The 8,523-nt window shown below is 34.7% G+C and overlaps 1 pseudogene; it reads left to right on the top strand.

Moving 5' to 3' along the window:
• Positions 1 to 7,565: 7,565 nt before the first annotated feature.
• Positions 7,566 to 8,523, top strand: LOC100618554 (folate receptor alpha-like; annotated as a pseudogene).

The raw sequence follows: 8,523 nt of genomic DNA, 5'->3' as shown, positions 1-8,523 counted from the left end.
CCTGTTCCTTCTTTCTTCTTTTTTGTACATATGATTGTAAACCTTTTAGTACCCCAATCTCTATCTATGAATAATTCTTCTACTATAATAATGAATACAATTTTAGAGAGGCACAAGTAACATTTTTCCATATAGGAATATAAACAATTTGGCCTCATTGAGGACTTTAAAGAAGAGAAAAATAAGATCCCTCTCTTGCTGATTTGCCTTTCAATGTTTATCTTGTTTATTTTTTATATTTCAATGTCAAATGTTCTGTTTAGCTCTGGTCTTTTCTTTACCAATATTTGGAAGTCTTTTATTTTGTTTTATGTCCATACTTTCCCCTGGAAGTATATACTGAATTTTGATGGGCAAGTGATCCTTGATCGTGGACCCAATTCTCCTGCCTTTCTAAATATCATATTCCAAGCCTTGTGTTCTTTTAGTGTGGAGGCTTCAAAATCCTGTATAATCCTAATTGTTGCTCCTTAATATCTGAATTAATTTCTCACTTCTTGTAATATTTTCTCCTTAAATTTGAAGATCTTTAATTTGGCAATTACATTCCTGTGGGTTGCCTTTTGAGGACTTAATGTAGCTGGTAATCTATGGACTCTTATAATGTCTTTTTTTCATTCTTGTTGCAGAACCTCAGAGCAGTTTTCTTGGATAATTCCTTGTAATATTATTTCAAGGTTTCTTTTTCTTTTTAGGTTTTCAGGTAGGCCTATGATTCTCAAATTTTCTGTACAAGATCTGTTTTCCAGGTTAAGCACCATTTCAATGAGATATTTTATATTGTCTTCTAATCTCTTATTTTTTTGACTTTCCTTTGTTACTTCTTTCTGTCTTGTGAGATCATTGGCTTCTATTTTCCCAATCCTAGTTTTTAATGACTAGTTTTCAGCTAAGATCATTTGAATTTCTTTTTTTGGTTTGATATCATGTCCTGTTTTTCATGGCTTGCAGCATGTCATTTCTGATCTTCAATTTACTTATCATTTCATTTGATTTCTGGACTTCAATTCCCAAGTGGGAGATCCTATCTTTTAAGTTGTTACTTTCTTTTTGAACCATTTCCTACTTTTCTTGACATATTTCTTCCATTTTTCTCATAATCTTGGATTTAATGTCGTCAAGAACTTGTAATCAATTTTTTCGCTAAGGTTTTGGTGTATTTACTTGTTTGTCATCTTCTATTCTCTCCTCTGTAGTCTCATGTTTTTCTGCATGAAAATTATCTAGGGTTAAGGTTTTTTCTTCTTTTTTTTTTTGGTACTTGTGGATTTAAGTTCCTGGGTGTTGGTGGCCATTGCTTTGTTCCTTCCTGGTCAGAAGTCTGAGTGAGGAACTTGGCTGATCTTTGAGCTCCAGAGTGAGTATTGAGCTCCAGAGAGGTTTTTGCCCTGAGGCTATTTTTCAAGTCTCCACAGCAGCATATTCTCTATGCAGTCCTGCCTTATCTCTGTGCCCAAGGTTTACATTTTTCAGCCTCCTGGGGTCCCAATTCTCACTGCATTTATGGGTAAGTCTCTGGTGTTCTCAGACATATTCTGAGATCCTAGAGATTCCCTCTAGGTTTCTTTGCTTTGCTTTGACTCTGGCACTATAGGTGGATGAGAGAAGGGTAATGAGCTCAAGCACTGGTGGGAGTTATTTTGCCCCCCTTTACCATGGAAATGCCAAAACTTTGCCTACCTTCAATGCTGTGCCCTATAGTTGAGCCCTTTCACTCATCTGATTTTGGTTATGGAGAATCTCTGTTCATAATTATGGTATTGTGACTTAGGATAAGCAGAAGTTTTTAAATGGTGAAACCTAACATTTATGGTGTTTGGAATAGAGAGAGAAAAAATAAAAATTAACATGTTAAAGTATAAAAACAATTGTGATAAAAGTAGTAATTACTGATAATCCAAAAAATTGTACTAGATAAAAAATGCACTAGCCTGAATATTTATTTATTTAGTACAATTATAGAGTATTTATCACAAAAATTAAGGCCAAGTAATGTTAGAGCTTTTCCAGATCCTAGAAAATATCCAAGTATTCTTGATCCATATAGTTAGTTGTCTGTGCCTGTAACTTTATAGTACTGATTGAAATCTCTGGAAGATGCTTTATTTTTTTAATTTAAAAAATTCCTAATATACCATTCAAGAAAATCTAACTAGTCAGTGTATGCTTTCCATATCCTTAATGGATGAAAAGAAACAGTCAGCTGCACAATAGCTTGCAATGGACATCAGAATGTTAGGACAAAGGAGAACAGTTGAGTAAGAACTGGGAGTCTGGAGGTCAGTTAGAGAGTGAGCATATATCTAGAAAGAAGGGACAAAAGAAAATGAGAGTATGCAGCCCACTATATACCCTTGGTGAGAACATCACTTAGTCCTTACCCTGAAGATGTCTTATTAGTAAAAAGCTTTCAAGAAGGCAGACCTTGAGATCCCAACTTCTCTTCATTACTTCATCACAAAAGAGGCAGGACTTAAGGATGTCAAAAGGTCCAACACCTGGCTGAGATACTGTAGTATAAAATGGCAGCAAGAGCTTGCTGATTCATTATCTAATCTCTCAAGTGGCTCAAATATCTCTCAGCCCTGCCCTAAACTCTGTTATTTTTTTTTCAAAGATTTTACCAAAAAAGGAAGAACCAATACAGTTAAGAGCCTGTTTCAACCTTACAATCAAATTTTTTTCAAGGTTGATTGAAGAGAAAATTATTTCCTAATTCAATATTATTTTTACACAAGAGTATTCTGTTTTAATCAGGTGTGAGGGGGTGGTATGTGGGGGAAGGGATACAACTTGTTAATGCTAATAAAGGGACTCTATCAATGTAGTCTGTCTTACTAATTGTTTTTAGATAAATTATCATCTATGTTAAACACTTTGCCCTCTTATGGAAATATTTGGACCTTTAATCTAAGTATGGTTTCAATACCCACCTTCAACTCACTCAGATGCAGAATATCTATCTATCTATCTATCTATCTATCTATCTATCTATCTATCTATCTATTCCTCCTTCTTCCCCCACCTACACACACACACACACACACACACACACACACACACACACACACACACACACATATATATATATATATATATATATATATATATATATATATATACACAATGATACATTGGTACTCATCATCAGTTTTTCCAGAAGGTGGGCCAAATACCAAATTCATTTTTTCCAGAAGGAATAATGTAAATTAAATTAATCCATCCCAGACACCCAGAAAAATTAGATTTAATAAGGTATTTTTGCCTTAATGAAGTTCTATTTTACTAAATAAATATTAATAGTAGGTATAAATAAAAAACATAATTATATTAAACAACATAATTTAAACTCCACTTTACCTGTATTTAGAGAAATTCATAGTGTAAGGAGATGGTGAGGAGGAGAAAAATTATGTCTGGAAGAGGAGTCCCCTTTCAAAATATTTAAGGGCAACTGCCCTTCTTTCTCTTTTCTGTCCCTAATCACTACTGAGTCCTGCTTGAGTTTCAACAGGTTCACAAGAAACCTATCCAATGTTGTTTCTTTTTGTTTGCATATCAAAATTTCTCTAAAATAGGAAATGATATGGTCATTTTAATGAAATTACAATTCTCCTTAAAGATTTATTAAGCCAATATTCTTTTAAGCAAGGTTTTGCACTTCTACCCATTTTGCACACATTCCCTTGATTAATGAAGTGGGGAAATCCTACTTTGTTTCCTTCTCACCAGCAAAAAACAAACAAACAAACAAACAAAAAATCCCTCCCCTACCACTAGCTGCTGGTTTTCCTTTTAAAGTTTCTGAAGCTCCTTAGTGTTGAGCTTTTCCTTATGCTCCCAAATTAACATGTAAACCTATGTTTCAGCCAGAAAAAGCATATACTTCTCAAGATCTAAACACCAAGTTGTCGCAAGTCCATTCCCATTGAGTGCCAAGCAAATGTCAAATACTATGATAAAATAATATGATAATATGATAAAAATATGATAATAATATGATAAAAAATACTATGAAAAAATGCATTGAAAGACAAATTAATTTAGTTCTAAAAATATCAAGTACAAAGTTTTGTACACACACACACACACACATATATATATATATACATATATATATATATATATATATATTGTTGTTGTTGTTTTAGGACAGTTAGACAGTGCCGTGGATACAGTTTTGGGTCTAGAGCCAGGGAAAACATGAGTTCAAATTTATCCTTAGACATTAGCCATGTGACCTTAAGGAAACCTCTTAATTTTGTTTGCCTTAGTTTATTGGCCTGTAAAATGAATTAGAAAAAGGAATGGCAAATTATTACAGTTTCTTATCCAAGAAAATTCCAAATGAAGTCACAAAGAATTGGGCACAACTGAAATGGCTGAATAATATCCACCCCCAAAACATGTTACCTCTGTGGAATTTTAGAATTGGCCTACTGATGTTTATTGGGTATTTGATTTTGTATTAGAATATATTGCTCTTTCCCTCAGATTTTTTAATTCCTTTGGGAATTAAAAACTATATAATTAATATTTGTTCATAATGCTGTGACAATATATCTCAGTTTTTTTTGTCTCCATTGCATTCATTCTACCTTTATCTGTTTGTATCAATATTTCTGTTCTCTTCAGAGAGATGGTTCTAGAGCTTGTCAAAGAAGTGGCCTTCTTATTAACTAGAAAATCTGAAAGTTTCAGTTGTTAAAAACTCAATTCTAACCTATGAGAAAATAGTGTCAATTCTGTGAATATTAGGATTCCAAAAAACAGAGAATTTATTTGAATGTTATCATAGTATGATTTTTTTTTTATAAACCAACAACTCTAGAATAAGCTTGGTTTCATTTGTCTAGCTAAATGTGTGTGTATATGTTCATTTGCACATGGAAAACTAGTGTAGGTATTTCTTAAGAAATGAATAACCTTAGACAAATATGGCAAATATAAAAGATACCTGATTATATTTGAAATATGCCCTATGATAAGAAGGGAAACAAAGAAGGAAGGAAGGAAGGAAGGAAGATGGGAAGAAAACATGGAGTAATTAATGAACAGAATAAAGCAAGTGATAAGGGAGAAAAGAAAGAAGGAGGCAAAAGGAAGGGAAAGCTAGGACATAATTTTCTCAATAAGCAATTTGACTCATACAATTTTCTCCAGTTTAATCATGAACTGGCCATGAATAGGGGAAAATGGAGAGGTTTTAATAGGCAACTTCAAAAGATAAATATATCACCTTTGAAGCTGAATGGATGATGGAATTGGGAGGGACTTGAAGCAAGGCAACAAGTTTGAAAGACTATTGTAACAATCTAGGTAAGAGGTTATGAAGACATGAATAGAGAGGTAGTTGTTTGCATATAGAGAAAGAGTTGTTACTATAAAATTGATAAGATTTGGTATTGGATTGTTCATGGGGAAATTTTGAGAGTAAGGGGTCATGAAGGAAAGCAAGTTTGTAAGATGGAGTAAGTGGTCAGATGGTGATGCCATTAATAGTAAAAAAAAAAGCCAATAACTTTTGAAGGAGAGTGGAAATGATGTGTTTTCTCCTTTGGAAATGTTGAGTTCAAGATTTCTGTGGGACATCTAGTTCAAAATGGCTAACTTGTAGTGATGACACATGCCTATAGCCTGGGAGAGAGAATAAGTCATATATTTATCTCTTATAATCATCTGTCTAGATATGGGTATTGAACTATTTGGAGCTATATGATCCCCAAGTTTCGAGAGAAAAGAAAAAAAAAACATACATACAATTTAAGTGGTCATGACATGGATGAAGATGTAGCAAAGGAGATTAAGAAAGAGCAGTCAGCTATTAGAAGGAAAACACAGAGGAGAATGATGAAAATATTTAAAGAGATAATTCATAGGAAGAAATGTTGATCATCATTGTCAACTCCATTAGAGACACCAAAAAAGATCATGATCCCAAAAGAAAAAAAAATGTTTTTTTGAAAGTGTCAGAGAAATGAATCTCTAGCTAAATGTGTTACAAAGCTAACCTGTAATCAAATTAATTGTAAGAATATTCCCTCTGCATGTTTGATGAAAGAAAAATGCCATAACTCTAATTGTTTTTTTCAAATGCTTTATTTAAGGTAACTTTTTAAAGATTAAATTAATTTTATTCACCTTGTTTATTTTTAAAATGTTCCTGACAATGTAGTATGGCATTTCAAGGATGAAGTTTCCTTCTTGTATTGACTTGGGGAAAAAAAGGCTCCAGTGTTCTTTATTTTTCTTTCAAAAGTGTGCAAAAGGCAAGTTTTGCTTTAAGTAATTTTGCCAGATCATTTTGGAGTGTTTGCTGAATGCCCATCTGGGTGTGATTGTAAAGCAGGAAAGAAAATAAACACACAAACAAAATGTCACTGAATAGTTTTGTTTCCATAGTGCCAAACATACTTTTTAAAAAATTGCTCCCAATTTGCTGCAATGGAGGCCACTGCAATCTAGCCATTACATATGCTTGTCAGAATCAACAGCTGGCCATTAGATACATTTCAGTATCAAGGGATTTAACTGGAATAAAAGTGGTCACAGTTATTTTGGTTTGTGGGCAAAGACCTCAAAAATATAATATTGTGGGAATGGACTCAGTGATAGTTTCATTGCCGTGGTCATTAATTTCCAGAACAAAAACTTCATATCATTTTGTGGGATGTGGAAGGGGATTAGGCCATTACCATTCAGTGATGCCATAATAGTTCTCACATACCATAATGAATCTCATTTACCTGAAATCATTTCTGGATAAGGATTGTGCTTAGTATGGGTAGAGTCCCATGTCAGGCAAAAGCTTTTAGATATGTTACAGACACTTATTGCATATGTTTTCTCTCAGGCCTCCCTTTGCTTTATTGAAGTGAAAGCATTCCTCATTCTTTGGTGAGTCTGCAAAACTTTAATTATTTTATAATTCCATCAGTACAAGGGACAATTATCATATACAGATTGCAATCCATACTTATCTTCTCACCTAACTCAATTCTTATCTAAGTCATCTCTATCTTCAATAGTGTATGCACCAAATATACTGAGGACCCTCTTTAGCTATTTAAAGTTTGTTTGGGGGTATATGCAACAAATGGTTTATACATATGAATGGCTCAGTTACTTTTCCAGGAAAATCTCTATCAATCGACCAGCAAGCACTGATTAAGTTACAACTTGCTATGTGTTAGCCATTATTCTATATTTTTGGGAAAACGAATACAAAAATTAGACAATTCATGTTACCAAGAAGATTACTTCCTTTTTTGGTCTACAACATGTTCACAAATAAGTAAATATTAAAAAAATAAACAAAAAAACATATGCTTGCTGTTTCTGGAGACATGTATTCCTCAACTAATAGTTCTGATGTCTATGAAAATGGCAAAAGAAGTTTAATGACTTAATGAAAAAACATCTTTTAATTTTTTTTCCTGTGGTCATTCTACTCTGCCTAAACTGGAGATCCAAATAGGAAACCAACAACAACAACAACAATTAGAAAGCACCTAGTGTTAAGAAACTCACATTTTAATAAAAAGGAAATAAAACACATAGGTGGCATGGAGATTGCTGTTCCTGGCCTTATGGCCATGGATCATGGGCTTCAGAAGGGTGATGATCTGCTCAATGTCTGCATGGATGCTAAGCATCACAAGTACAAGCCTAGTAAAGAAGATATCTACATCAACAATGTAGCCCATGGAAAAAAAGAGCCTGCTGCACAGCAAACACCAGCATTGCAGCCCATGAAGATCCCATCCACTTGTATGAGTTCAACTTTAACCACTATGGGATGATGAATCCAGTCTGCAAATGCCACTATCTCTAGGACCTATTTCTCTATGAATGTTCCTCAAATCTGGGATTCTGGATCCTGCCTGTAAAGTCAAGCTGGAGGAAGGAATGAGCCTTGAATATTCCCTTCTGCAAAGAGGACTGTAACCTGTGGTGGGAGGACTATAAAACCTCCTATACCTGCAAAGCAAATTGGCACAAAGGCTGGAATTAGAGTTCTGGGATTAACGAGTGCCCAGTTAAGGCTGCTTGCCATCCTTTTTCCTTTTACTTCCCAACACCATCCTCTCTCTGTGAGAACATATGGAGTCACTCTTATAATGCAAGTCACTCATATGACCGAGGCAGTGGCAAATGTATCCAGATGTGGTTTGACCCAGTCTAGGGCAACTCCAATGAAGCTGTGGCTAAATACTATCTATACTTATGGCTCTTCCCTGGGCATTTTCAGGTGGGAGGCCAGTTTTTCCTTCTTGACTCTGCTGCTGTTGCTGCTTCTTTGGGCTTGATCAGCTCAGGCACAAAATCCAACTAATCTCCACACAAACTGATAGCCTACATTTACTCCCAGTCAGAGACCCCTGGGACCCAATCTTCCCGCCTAACTCAGCCTGCCTCTCCAGAGACCCTGACTTCCTGATCTGAATTCTCCCTGCTCAAACCATCCACAGCAGCCTGATCTGTTTGGAAACCCACAGACCACAGCTTTGGATTTCACAGACT

Source organism: Monodelphis domestica, chromosome 3 (genome assembly GCF_027887165.1).
Source record: "Monodelphis domestica isolate mMonDom1 chromosome 3, mMonDom1.pri, whole genome shotgun sequence".
Classification (NCBI taxonomy): domain Eukaryota; kingdom Metazoa; phylum Chordata; class Mammalia; order Didelphimorphia; family Didelphidae; genus Monodelphis; species Monodelphis domestica.
Note: the sequence above shows the minus strand (reverse complement) of the source record. Positions and strands in the feature narration are given on the sequence as shown.